The sequence below is a fragment of the Chelonia mydas genome, chromosome 22, assembly GCF_015237465.2.
Source record: "Chelonia mydas isolate rCheMyd1 chromosome 22, rCheMyd1.pri.v2, whole genome shotgun sequence".
Lineage (NCBI taxonomy): Eukaryota > Metazoa > Chordata > Testudines > Cheloniidae > Chelonia > Chelonia mydas.
Genome location: NC_051262.2, coordinates 389,844 through 403,539, shown reverse-complemented (window position 1 = coordinate 403,539; position 13,696 = coordinate 389,844). Strand labels below are relative to the sequence as shown.

The 13,696-nt window shown below is 51.5% G+C and overlaps 1 protein-coding gene and 1 long non-coding RNA gene across 11 annotated transcripts in view; one reads left to right on the top strand and one right to left on the bottom strand.

The window, feature by feature from the left end:
• The window catches only part of LOC102940184 (zinc finger protein 271), a 44,785-nt gene extending 41,775 nt beyond the window's left edge, over window positions 1-3,010 (bottom strand). For 7 of the 8 annotated variants that reach the window (XM_037882235.2, XM_043534106.1, XM_037882231.2 and 4 more), the window contains exon 1: window positions 2,848-3,010. The gene's annotated coding sequence lies outside the window, so the exon portion shown is untranslated. Of the gene's footprint in view, window positions 1-1,293; window positions 2,062-2,847 lie in introns of those variants that run through there. The other variant, XM_043534107.1, reaches the window with a different exon arrangement.
• Window positions 3,011-3,028: 18 nt separating this feature from the next.
• LOC119564011 lies at window positions 3,029-12,694 on the top strand. 3 transcript variants are annotated; one of them, XR_005222883.1, is made up of 4 exons: window positions 3,029-3,089; window positions 4,022-4,162; window positions 10,553-10,671; window positions 11,925-12,694. It is a non-coding gene; the product is annotated as an uncharacterized LOC119564011 (long non-coding RNA). The 3 variants fall into 3 exon arrangements; XR_005222881.2 differs by lacking the exon at window positions 3,029-3,089 and adding an exon at window positions 3,398-3,537; XR_005222882.2 differs by lacking the exon at window positions 3,029-3,089 and adding an exon at window positions 3,464-3,541.
• The last annotated feature ends 1,002 nt before the right edge of the window (window positions 12,695-13,696 follow it).

Below are 13,696 nucleotides of genomic sequence, written 5' to 3'. Positions count from 1 at the left end.
TTCCACTGACCACTTTCCTCACCCAGTCTCCCCTCAGAATTCCCCAGCCCTGTTTCCATCTGCAAGTCTGAGCTTTTCCCTTCAGATACCTCATGTCTTTGCTCCATAATCTGCTCGAACCCCCTTCTAAACTCAACCAGCCTTTCCACCTGCATCTCCAAACCTTGGATCTTTTCCTCCACTGGCTCTATCAGATAGCATTTCATGCAGACAAAACTCTTACCAGGTACCTCCTCCAGGATCATGTACATACTGCAGCTTCCACATCCAGTCATCCTCATTGTGTCTTCCACTACATGAGTCACTCCCACTGCTGCCTCTGTATCTGTCATACCCTTCCCACCTAAGTCCTGTTAATCTTCTCCTCCAACAGAACTCCCACTCAAACTCCTGTTTACAACTCTGTTTGCTAGCTCCTGTGCTGCGACAGCTGTCTGTGTGAAGGGGAGAGGCAAGAATTCAAACAATCTGGGTTCAGTTTTGCCCCAAATTCTCCACGCAAACTTGAGCAAATTATTTCAGCTCTCTGAGCTTCAGTTTCCCCATCTGTAAAATGGAGAGTAGCCTCCCACCATTTGCCTATTTAGCCTTTGAGCTTTTTGTGGCAATGATTCTCTGTCACTGTGGGCATGTCTACACTGCAGTTAGACACTGACGGCTGGCCTGTGCCCACTGACTTGGGCTCACACGGCTCAGGCTGTGGGGTTGTTTAATTGCAGCGTAGATGTTATGGCTTGGGCTGCAGCCCAAGGTCTGGCACCCTCCCACCTTGCAGGGTCCTACAACCTGTCTCCAGCCTGAGCCCAGACATCTACACTGCAGTGAAACAGCCCCTTCACCTGAGCCCTGTGAGCCCAAGTCAGCTGGCATGGGCCCACTGTGGACTTTTTAATGGCAGTGTAGACATACCCTTGGTGTCCGTTCAGCACCTGTCACAATGGGGACTCTGATCTTGGTCAGTGTCTGTGCAGAGCCCTGCACAACAGCGGGCCTGATCTCAGTCGGGGGCTCTGCAACTCCCGGCATTACAGGATCCCTGATTTTGTTTGGGGACTCTGCCGCATCTGGCAAAATGTGGGGCCAGGATCTCTTTCAGTGTCTGTGCAGTGCCCGTACAGTGGTGGGGTCAGTGCAGTACCAGGCCCAACGGGGACACAGATCTCAGTCGAGGTCTCTGAAGTGCCCAGCACAATGGAGGCACTGCCTGGCACAAGGGGGCCGTGATCTCGCTCCAGGTCTCCGTTTTCCCTGGCACAATAGGGAGTCTGACCTCACTTGGGGTCTCCGCAGCGCCTGGCAGAACGGTGGGGTCTGACCTCACTTGGGGTCTCCGCAGCGCCTGGCAGAACAGGACCCAGATCTCACTTGGGGTCTCTACAGCTCCAGAAACAACAAGGTCCCCGATTTTGTTTGCTGTCTCTGCAGCACCTGGCACAATGGGAGCCTGATTTCACTTCGTATTGATGCAGGGCTTGGCACAACAGGGGCCCGGAGATCAGTCAGGGTCACTGTAGCACCCGGCACAACAAGGTCCCTGCTCTCTTTAGGGCTCTCTGCAGTTCCTGGTACAATGAGTGCCCCAAACTTTGTCAAGGTTTGTGCAGTGTCCGGCACACTGGGGCACCTGATCTCAGGCAAGGCCTGAGCCACGCTCAGTACGATTAGAACCCTGATCTCAGTTGGACACCTGGAGAGAAAAGCGGGAAGATTTTCAAGAATTTGATATCAGTATTTCAGAACTGAGGAGAAAATGGGGCACAAACTAAATATTTGCCAATATAAGAGAGAAGCACCAAGATCTGGGGAGATTTTATGTCACCATTCAACAGTTCAAGAGAAAAGAGGGGAAATTTGAGGGGATTATACAGTGATATTCAAGCAACAACAGAACGGGATGGATTCTTTTTGCCTCATATTCACATGGCCAGCAGGGAGCCCTTTCACAGGGGAAAGGAGTGGGGCTGGAGTCAGGTGGTCACTGGCTGTGGGGAGGGGCTGGCAGTGGGCTCTGGAAATGTGACTAGCAGGCGGTAGGGGCAGGGGCTGCTGGGTTGGGTGGGAGGAAGTAGCTGGGACTGGGAAACCTGAGGCCGGCCAGTCTCCATGGGGAATGCTTGCTCCTCTCTTCCCTTCCTGTGCCTTTCCATGCCCTGTTGCCAACAGAGAGTGGCCCCCCCAGCCCAGCGTATCAGGACTCTCCCAGCCTCTGCCCATTTCAGAAATCACTCAGGGGAACATTTCCCACCTAAACAAGGACAAAACACTGTAGGGAAAAATGGGGGGAACACCCCCAAACCTGAGATTTGAACTAGACACTGGAGAAGTGGAGAGCAAATGGGGTACAATCGGTGGAGGAGAACAGAGAAGAACTTCTCAGGCAATTGAGAGAAAAGCAGCGGCGGCGGGGGGGGGGGGGGGAATCACCATGGATTTTGATCGTTGCTAACTAGAGAGAAAGGGGAAGGACCGGAAAGGATGGTATCACCCTGGGAGAGGGCAGCGGTAAATCCGAGGGGATCTCAGCCCCAGCTTCTCGGGGGTCACCTGCTCTCCTCCTCTTCCTGCAATTTCCTAACTGTACAGACATTTTTCCATCCGCCCCTTTCCCCAGGTCTCCCTCCTCTTCCTCCCAGCCCGGGCTCACACCCCCCGGCCCGGCAGCCCCCGCCCAGCCACACACAGGGACCCGGGGGGGCTGGTCCCCTCCCCCGGCCCCCAGGGGGGCCCCAGGCAGAGCCGGGCCGGGGGGCGCTGGGCTCCTGCTCTTACAGCAGCTCTGAGCCGCGCGGGCGCGGGCCGCAGGGAGCAGATGGCGGCGCTGCGAGATGCCGGGCCCCGCTCCGGTACCTGGAGGTCGCAGCTCCGCGGGGGGGCAGAGCCCAGGGCGGCTCCCGCTGACGAAGGGCCCAGGCCGGGCGCGCGCGGGCGTCTCAGCCCGGCCCCGCAGCCTCAGGGGGAGCAGCAGCAGCACCGCGTCGCGCACGCAGCAGGGGCAGACCCCCCCGCCCAACGTCACTTCCGCTCCCGGGCGAGTCAGGAACTACATCTCCCAGCCTGCCCCGGGGGGGCTTCCGCCCTCTTTAGCTCAGGTAAGGGGGAGGCCTGAGATCAGCCTACTTCCCCCAACCTGTCATCCCCTCCCCCCGCAGAGAACTCTCAGACCCGCCCCCGCCAAGCCGCCCCTCCCCGCTTCTCAGGCGAACTCCCGTGTCCCGGGGGCCCCGCCCCTCGGCCGGGCGCTGCGCTGGGGGGCGCCTCGGCCCCGAGGTCTCCGTGTCCCCACGGCTCCGACCGCCCCCCCGTTCTGTGTCCTGCCCCCCCGGCTCCGACCGTCCCCCACTCCGTGTCCCGCCTCCCCCCGGGTCCGACCCCCACCGTCCCGCCTCCTCCCGGGTCCGACTGGCCTCCGCCCCGTGACCTGACCCCCCCCCGGCTCCGACCGCCCCCCCGCCCCGTGTCCCATATCCCAAACCCCCATGACAAATGGTCTCCATGAGGGGTTGCTTCGCCCAGCGCTGAGATGTAGTCGTCTCGGGAGTAGGTACCTATTGGCCATTATCTGCCAGTCACTGAGCATGGAAATGTCTTAAAAAATTTGGCTCCTCCATGCCATCCATTTTCCTGTTAAAGAAGCCTCGCCCAGGGCTCCCCCCACCCCGTGTGAACGGCTGGGAGGCGCAGCTGATAACTCCCTATCCATTTATCAAATACTGATATGAAATCACGACAGACTTTGCTTCTCTCCCCATTTTTAAAACTGGAGGAATTTCAGGTTTTGGAGGGAAAACTTGCTGTTCTCAGAAGAAGAGGAGGGAATGAGGGAGGAGGAAAGGACTCTGGCCTCATCCCTCCTGAGCCATGTTTCTGGTCTCACTGAGACACTTCAAGGAAGAACATGGAGTGACTCCAGATTAACATGGGGGCAAATAAAATCAGGATATGTTCCTGTGGGGAGGGGCTTTTAGCTGTTGCTAAAGTGGGGGGAAGCCCTCAGTCTCTGACTGTGTTTCTCTCTTCTCAGGATATTAGGGTTGAGCTTCCTGGGTAAGATTCTGCTGCCTGCATTGTGATCTGGGAGCCCAGACTGAGCAGCTGCTGCTCCCCCGGTGGGGTCTGGGCTTGGAAGTGACTTGGAGTGAAGCTTCCTGTATGCCCAGGCAAGGTGAGAACTTTCTCCAGCTGTAATTAGCTCCATGGGCCAGCCCTAGGCTCTGCCCACACGAGCTTCTGAGGCAGATACTCCAAATGATTGATAGAGACCTCAGGGAACGTGCTGGGGATGGGCATGAAAGTGACTGCACAAGCAGCCCCTCCTCACCCCACATCTCTCCTCCCCTTAGCAATTGCAGGAGCCGATCCAGCCATAGGAGAGCAAACACCCAGGAATAGCTGGCTGTCCGCCAGAGGGGAAGGGACCGGAGATGGGAAACACAAGGAGAAAAAGGAGAGAGAGATTGATGGGGTAGTGGGAGAAATAATTGGGGAGAGAGATTCCCAGATCTTTAATGTGCCCACACAGACTTAGTGCAGCATCCCTGGGCAGAGTCACTTTCCAGTGAACAAGGTGAAGTGCAGGGAGAGGAAAAGCCAATTCCTGACTCTGCCTGTGCCCCCTGCTGTGAGAGTGTGCTGCCCTGGGGCCAATGTCAGGGGAATTCCCTCAGGGTCACTCCTTTTGTTCTGCTTGTGATGGGTTGGATCACAGAAACCCCCTGGAAGCTGCCACCTGATGTGCCAAGACTACTTCTGCTCCTGCTTTCCTGCCCTGCCAGCTTAGGACTCCAGCACCCTGCCTGGTTTGAGCCAGACTCACTAGCCTGTTGCAAACCCAGACCCAGGTCTGAACCATGTCCCCTAACAGCTGTAGGCTTAACTGAAAGCAGCTTTGTCATAAAAATAAAGGGAAGGGTAAAACCCCTTTAAAATCCCTCCTGGCCAGAGCAAAAATCCTCTCACCTGCGTAAGCAGAGTCAGGATGAGCTCCACTCTGACATCTGGTGGTGAGATGTGGCAAGTTGTGGAAAAGAACTTCAGGGGCTGATCTCATTTGCATAGGCACACCCACCCTGCCTAGAATGAGGCCATAACTGCCCAAATGGTCATTTTTGCTGTTGTGGGATCCCCAGTGTCTCTGTTATTGGGGCAGGAAGAATAAATTATTACCCTGATTATGGGAACTGTGCTTGGAACTGTACTTGGCCTTTTGTTATGATGGAGGGACTCACCATCAAATAAGTAGCACTCGCTAGGCAAGGGACATGGGTTCCAAAACTCTGTGAATTGAGAGAGGCTTGAGACAGGTATTAGTACCTGGTGGCGTGGGCCCCTTTGTGAGGGCCTGAAATACTAATTGCACCTCTGTCTCTCTCCACTGTGGAATGTCAGAGCTAATTTTGGGGATATTGAGAGTTTTGCTATAGGTACTGTGCTGAATTCACTTTGGCCTTATGGTACACCAGCTCTAAGGCTCCCACTACTATGAGCTGAAATCACTGTGTCAAGTAGTGGGGAGCTAGAAGATCTAGCGTGCAGTGGTGCTGTTCGTGGATAGGCTGGTGGAGTGTTCGTGAGGCGAGCTGTGCAGAGCAGAGCCGTTCATGAGATGGTGGAGCGGAGTGTTTGTGAGATGTTGAGCTGTGCAGAGTGGGGCCCTGTGGGGCAGTCAGCTTCAGGTCACGTAAGGTGCCCCTTACCTCTCCCTCCTCCCCCAACCACCCACACAGGCACATTTTTAGCCAGACTGGGGAGTAACACTCTGCAGATGAACTTTTGAACTCTGGGGCTGGACTTTTTGGACTTTGGGTGATTTGTGGGTTGCTGGACTCAAGAGATGTTTGGGTTCTGGGACTCAAGAACCTGAGGGAAAGGATGTGGCCCAATTTGCTGGGGTGGGTCTTTGCTCATGGTTTGGTTAATCAACACTAGTTGTGGTGTTTCCCCAATGTAATGCTGATGTTGTTTACCTCATGTTATTAAAGATTCTCTACACCGAGACTCTGTGCTTGTGAGAGGGGAAGTATTGCCTCTTTGAGGCGCCCAGGGGGTGTGTAAGATTTTCCCAGGTCGCTGGGTGGGGGCTCGAGCCATTTTTGCATTTGCTTTGATGAGAGGGGACCCCTGTGTACTGAACCCGGCCCTTGCTGCTATCAACTTGGCCGGGCAGAAGGGTTACACCTGTAAAGGGTTAAGAAGCTAAAGGTAACCTCGCTGACCAAAATGACCAATGAGGAGACAAGATACTTTCAAAAGCTGGGAGGAGGGGGAGAAACAAAGGGTCTGGGGCTGTCTGTATGCTGCTTTTGCCAGGGACAGAACAGGAATAGAGTCTTAGAACTTTTAGTAAGTAATCTAGCTAGGTATGTGTTAGATTATGATTTCTTTAAATGGCTGAGAAAAGAACTGTGCTAAATAGAATGACTATTCCTGTCTGTGTGTCTTTTTTGTAACTTAAGGTTTTGCCTCGAGGGATTCTCTATGTTTTGAATCTAATTACCCTGTAAGGTATCTATCATCCTGATTTTACAGAGGTGATTCCTTTACTTCTATTAAAAGTCTTCTTGTAAGAAAACTGAATGCTTTTTCATTGTTCTAAGATCCAAGGGTTTGGGTCTGTCGTCACCTATGCAAATTGGTGAGGATTTTTACCAAACCTTCCACAGGAAGTGGGGTGCAAGGGTTGGGAGGATTTTGGGGGGAAAGACGTTTCCCAGTAAACCCAGTTAAAGTTTGATGGTGGCAGTGGAAATTCCAAGGGCAAAGGGTCAAATTAATTTGTACCTTGGGGAAGTTTTAACCTAAACTGGTAAAAGTAAGCGTAGGAGGTTTTCATGCAGGTCCCCACATCTGTACCCTAGAGTTCAGAGTGGGGAAGGAACCTTGACAAGCTTACAGAAGTGTTCCCATCTTTAACACTCAGATGCCCAAATCCCAATGGGGTCCAAACCCCAAATAAATCCGTTTTACCCTGTATAAAGTTTATACTGTACTGGAGTCTGATAAGTTTGCCCAGCCCAGCAGGGTTGTTTCCTGTTCCACAAATCAGGGAATTTCCATCCATAAACCCCAGCTGTCTATTGCTGGGATCTAGACCTGGCTGCTGGCAATTACGAGTGTTGTGATTTGCACCAGGGAGTTGGACCCTGCTGGGGGCTCCATCTCCTGTATCAGTCTCCGGCTAGTAGGTGAGTGATAAATGTGAAGACTCCTTCCCCTTCTCTCTGCTGGGAGGATTGGGAGTGCTCTTTGTCTCCCCTCCCCTTGATGCTTTGTGGCTGCTGTATTGTGATGGGGTGTGGGTGGAACTGTGCTGCCTGCCTGCATCCCAGAGCTTCAAGGTGATTGACCCTCCTCCCCTGTGAGTAGTGGGGTTGTCAGTAGTGTGGCAAGGTACCTTCTCAGTCTCACCAGCCTCAGCTGTTTTTAGCCTTGGCGAGACGGGCTTGGGTAAAACAGTCCTTCTAGGATGCACAGGGGCAGTCTGTTCCTTCTCTCAGCCAGTCTCTTGGGCTTGTTTTTCTTTCCTTCTGGGAAGGAATGCAGCCTCCCCTCCTGGAGAGGCTCACTGTCTTGATGCACCTAGCCTACTAGTAGCTTGACTCCTTTTCTCCCTCTCCCAACAGGGGAGGGTTTAAAAAGGTCTCAGGCAGCCCTTAGTTGGAATCAACTGATCCTAATCAACCTCAGGTAACTCCCTCTCAGCTGATCCTAATTGGTTCTCAGATAATCCCTTCTCACCTGAACCTGATTGACCTGTAGTTACCTCTCCTCTGTTGATGGGAGGAGGGCCTTTTAACCTTCTGGGACTGTTTTCTACCCCGCACCTTGCAGCTGTCTGGCCTGAGTTTATCACATATTCCCCCCGCACTGCTCAACACTATGGGGTTGGGCTACTTGGGTCGGCAAACAGTGTACTCTCGACAGGCCATCCGCGTTGCCATGCTTGATTCCGGATCTATGTTGTACTCTGAAGTGGAAGGGTTGTAGCAACAGGAACCAGCTTGTTACTCTCGCATTTCTTTCTTTGTTTTGGTGCATCCACTTCAGAGGGGCATGGTCTGTGACGAGGGTAAACCTCCGTCCAAGTAGGTAGTAGCGAAGGCTTTCTACGGCCCACTCTACCGCAAGGCATTCCTTCTCTACTACGGCATGTTTACATTCCCTGGGCAGGAGTTTCCTACTGAGGAACAGGACTGGGTGTTCTTCTTCTCCGACCATTTGTGGAGGAACCCCTCCCAACCCAAACTCAGAGGCATCGGTTTGCAAGATAAAATCTTTCTCCCAGTCTGGAGCTACAAGCACTGGGTGCAGAGGGTGGTCTGCAGATCTGCAAAAGCCTCCTCAGCTGCGCTGGTCCATCTTATTATGTCTGGGCCACAGGCTTTTGTTAAGTCTGTTAACGGGCATGCCCTGGTGGCAAAGTGGGGGATGAACCGCCTATAGTATCCAACTAGTCCCAGGAATGCTCTGACCTGTTTCTTCCGGACTGGTCGGGGCCAATTCTGTATTGCCTCTAACTTGTTGAGTTGGGGCTTCACCACACCCCTCCCCACTATGTACCCGAGCTATTTGGCTTCTGCTAGCCCAACCACGCATTTGGAGGGATTTTCAGTCAGCCCGGCCTTCTTCATGGTGTCCAGGACTGCTTCCACCTTCTCCAAGTGCGTCTCCCAGTCCGGGCTATGTATTGTGATGTCGTCGAGATAGGCGGCTGCATAATTGCCATGTGGATGCAACAGTTTGTCCATGAGTTGTTGGAAAGTTGCGGGAGCCCAATGTAAACCAAAAGGGGGGACTGTGTACTGATACAGTCCCTCTGGTGTTGAGAAGGCCGTCTTCTCTTTGTCGGACTTGGCCAGGGGGATTTTCCAATTACTCTTGGTCAGGTCAAGGGTGGACAAAAATCGTGCTTTTTCCAATCGGTCAATTAGCTCATCTATCCGGGGTGTAGGGTACGCATCAAATTGGGACACTTCATTCAGTTTCCAGAAGTTGTTGCAGAACCTCATACTGCCATCAGGCTTAGGTACTAGGACAACTGTACTTGACCATTGGCTATGAGACTCTTCAGTGACTCCTAACTTCAGCGTTTTCCTGACTTCTGTCTTGATCTCTTCTCTTTTCGGCTCCGGGATCCGGTATGCCTTGACATTCACCTTCACTCCAGGCTCTGTGAGGATGTGATGGTGAACCTCAGTAGTCCTGCCTGGCTTTTCCAATAATATGTCCTGGTTGCATTTGATGACGTTTATCACTTCAGTTCGTTGGTCAGGGATCAATTCTGGGGATATTCCCACTTGGCCAGGCCAGTTGCTTTTGGGGGGTGGCGAGCCTAGAGTGACCACATGAGCTTCTCTGTCTTGCCAAGGTTTCAACAGGTTTATATGATAGATCTGTTCCAGCTTCTGGCGACCAGCTGTCGGACTTTATAGTCGACCTCTCCAGTGGCTTCTATTTTCTCGTATGGCCCCTGCCACCTGGCCAGGAGCTTGCTGTCTGCTGTGGGTACGAGCACCATTACCCGATCTCCTACCTGGAACTTTTGGATCGTCTCTTGGTGATTGTAGTATGTCTGTTGGGCCCCTTGTGCCCTCTCCATGTGTTCCCGCACTATGGGGGTGTCAAGGTTCCTCCCCCACTCTGAACTCTAGGGTACAGATGTGGGGACCTGCATGAAAAATCTCCTAAGCTTATCTTTACCAGCTTAGGTCAAAACTTCCCCAAGGTACAAAATATTCCACCCTTTTGTCCTTGGATTGGCTGCTACCACCACCAAACAAATACTGGTTACTGGGGAAGAGCTGTTTGGACACGTCTTTCCCCCCAAAATACTTCCCAAAACCTTGCACCCCACTTCCTGGACAAGGTTTGGTAAAAAGCCTCACCAATTTGCCTAGATGACTACAGACCCAGACCCTTGGATCTTAAGAACAATGAACAATCCTCCCAACACTTGCACCCCCCCCCTTTCCAGGGAAATGTTGGATAAAAAGCCTCACCAATTTGCATAGGTGACCACAGACCCAAACCCTTGGATATGAGAACAATGAAAAAGCATTCAGTTTTCTTACAAAAAGACTTTTAATAGAAATAGAAGTAAATAGAAATAAAAAAAAAAATTCCCCCTGTAAAATCAGGATGGTAAATACCTTACAGGGTAATTAGATTCAAAACATAGAGAACCCCTCTAGGCAAAAGCCTTAAGTTACAAAAAAGATACACAGACAGAAATAGTTATTCTATTCAGCACAATTCTTTTCTCAGTCATTTAAAGAAATCATAATCTAACACGTACCTAGCTAGATTACTTACTAAAAGTTCTAAGGCTTCATTCCTGGTCTATCCCTGGCAAAGACAGAATAAAGACAGACCCACATACCCTTTGTTTCTCTCCCTCCTCCCAGCTTTTGAAAGTATCTTGTCTCCTCATTAGTCATTTTGGTCAGGTGCCAGCGAGGTTACCTTTAGCTTCTTAACCCTTTACAGGTGAGAGGAGATTTCCTCTGGCCAGGAGGGATTTTAAAGGGGTTTACCCTTCCCTTTATATTTATGACAGGGGGCGACTTGAGCTATCCTGTCTTTCATCTGCAACACATGCTCGATGATGTTTCTCCCTGGGTTCGGCTGTTCTTCCCAACCCTCTTTGCTCGAATGGGACTTCAGTAATTGGCAGAGGTACTAAAGGGGCCCTTAAGTGTGGTCGGGGGACAGGTAATTGGCATTCAGGACAGGAGGCCCAATATCGTCTGACCGCCACATAAATTCCAAGCCAGAAAAACCTCTGCAGAATTTGATCGAGGGTTTTATCTACCCCTAGATGCCCCCCGAACAGATGGCTGTGGGCTAGATCCATCACACCCCTCTGGTGCTTCTGCGGTACTAAGAGCTGTTCCATGACTTGCTCTTGGACCCGGACTACTCTGTATAGCAGATCCTTCTTTATCATATAATATGGCCCTGGGCCCTTGGCTCTCCCTTCCACAGGGACCCCATTCACCTCAACTACTTCTTGGCAAATATTGTTATATATCGGATCATTGGCCTGATCCTGTCCAAAATTCTCCAGTGAAGGTCCAATTTGCCCAAACTCAGGGGGATCTATTTCTGTCTCCCTCTCGGAGGGAGTCCCCGGGGAACTAGGTCCAGCTGCCAGTTCGTCGACTGCCTGCATAGTCCCCTTGTCAGTTGGGCCAACTCTTTCCCCTACAAATGTAGACTTCTGGTTCTGGGCCAAGATTCTTATTCCCTTCCTCTTATCTGCCCTCCTTTCTCGCCGAGTCTTCCTGGGCTTCCCAGGGGGAGAGAACAAATCCTGGGCAAATTCATGGAAGACCGGGGGTGGGGGGTGGTGCTAACTATCAGGGTCATCCCATTGCTCTCGGGGTTATTATCTTCTTCTGACTCCTCTCTGGGGAGTAGGCTGCCAAACCCTGGGAAGTCTCATCCTATGAGGACTGGATAGGGGAGTTTCAGGATTACTCCCACCGTCACCTTAGTGGGGTTTCCCAGGACTTCTATTTTTACTGGGATGGTCAGGTAGTAAGTGACATCTCCATGTATACAGGATATTCTTGTGCACTTGGCCTGAGATAGTTGGTCTTGCCCGACCAGCTTTCCCGAGTCCACTAACACAGTGGTCTCTATGCCATTCATTTTAGCTGGTCTAGTATACATATGAGGGACCATCACAACCCCTACTAATCAACCTCAGGTTACCTCAGGTAATTCCCTCTCAGCTGATCCTAACTGGCTCTCTGATAACCCCTTCTCACCTGAACCTGATTGACCTGTGGTTACCTCTCCTCAGTTGATAGGGACGTGGGCCTTTTAACCTTCTGAGACTGTTTTCTTCTTCCCCTTGCAGCTGTCTGTCCTGAGTTTATTACAGTAGGCAGCAGGTACTGAGTGAGGGGCTGTTGCTCTTTCAGGGGCCAATAGCCTTCGAGGAGGTGGCTGTGTATTTCACTGCAGAAGAGTGGGCTCTGCTGGACCCTGCTCAGAGAGCCTTCTACAGAGATGTAATGCAGGAGAACTATGAGAATTTGACCTCGCTGGGTAAGAATTCCTGTCCCCTTGGTTATTGAAGGGGAAAGAAGAGTTGAGGTTCACAACACCCCTCAATGCAACCTCAGTTGTGCCCTTTTTCAGCAACACTCCAACAGGCCAATGAGACACATATGAACACTTTGCTCTGCCCTGCTACACAACACTTTGGAAACAGAGGACAGGAGCAGGAATACACTAAGTCCAACACCTTCTCTTTGCAAAGGCAAAACTTGGTTAGGTCCAGTGCAGGGAACAGAAGCTACCTGGCCTGCACTCAAACACTGAGTCTACTGCTCACTATCTATCTCAGACTTTCCTAATGTCACCACCCCTTTACCCTTGCACTCCAGATTACTTTACTTACCCTCACTGAGCATTGGAGACCATTAGCACATATGCCATCAGACTGCTGACAACCCTCGTGTCAAGAACATACCCTTGTGCACCTTCATTGACACTACCTACAACACTTAGCACTGATGTGAGGAATACCTGTTCCTTCAAGATTCACATGCACCTCTCTTCAGGCTAATGTTGTGCCCATCTTTAAAAAAGGGAAGAAGGAGGATCCTGGGAACTACAGGCCAGTCAGCCTCACCTCAGTCCCTGGAAAAATCATGGAGCAGGTCCTCAAGGAATCAATTCTGAAGCACTTAGAGGAAAGTGATCAGGAACAGTCAGCATGGATTCAGCAAGGGCAAGTCATGCCTGATTAATCTAATTGCCTTCTATGACGAGATAGCTGGCTCTGTGGATGAAGGGAAAGCAGTGGACTTGTTGTTCCTTGACTTTAGCAAAGCTTTTGACACGGTCTCCCACAGTATTCTTGCGAGCAAGTTAAAGAAGTATGGGCCGGATGAATGCACTATAAGGTGGATAGAAAGTTGGCTAGATTGTCGGGCTGAACGGGTAGTGATCAATGGCTCCATGTCTAGTTGGCAGCTGGTATCAAGTGGAGTGCCCCAAGGGTCAGTCCTGGGGCCGGTTTTGTTCAATATCTTCATAAATGATCTGGAGGATGGTGTGGATTGCACCCTCAGCAAGTTTGCAGATGACACTAAACTGGGAGGAGAGGTAAATACGGTGGAGGGTAGGGATAGGATACAGAGGGCCCTAGACAAATTGGAGGATTGGGCCAAAAGAAATCTGATGAAGTTCAACAAGGACAAGTGCAGAGTCCTGCACTTAGGACGGAAGAATCACATGCACCACTACAGACTAGGGACCGAATGGCTCGGCAGCAGTTCTGCAGAAAAGGACCTAGGGGTTACAGTGGACGAGAAGCTGGATAGGAGTCAACAGTGTACCCTTGTTGCCAAGAAGGCCAATGGCATTTTGGGATGTATAAGTAGAGGCATTGCCAGCAGATTGAGGGACGTGATCGTTCCCCTCTGTTGCTGGCACCCAGTGCCGAGAGGCAAAACAACAGCAGGGGTTCGTTACCCGGTGTGCTTCACTCAATCACAACGGGGTGGAGAAGCAGAAAAGTTTATTTGCAGCTGCAAACAAGGTACAGGGAGAATAGAATCTCAAATCCTGCACACCAGAGCAGGTCATTACACACACTTTTATATTCCTTAATGCTACTGCACTACACATCAGCCAATCAAAGCTTTGCACAAATACTCTGCCTTCCTTATATGGGTTACAACAA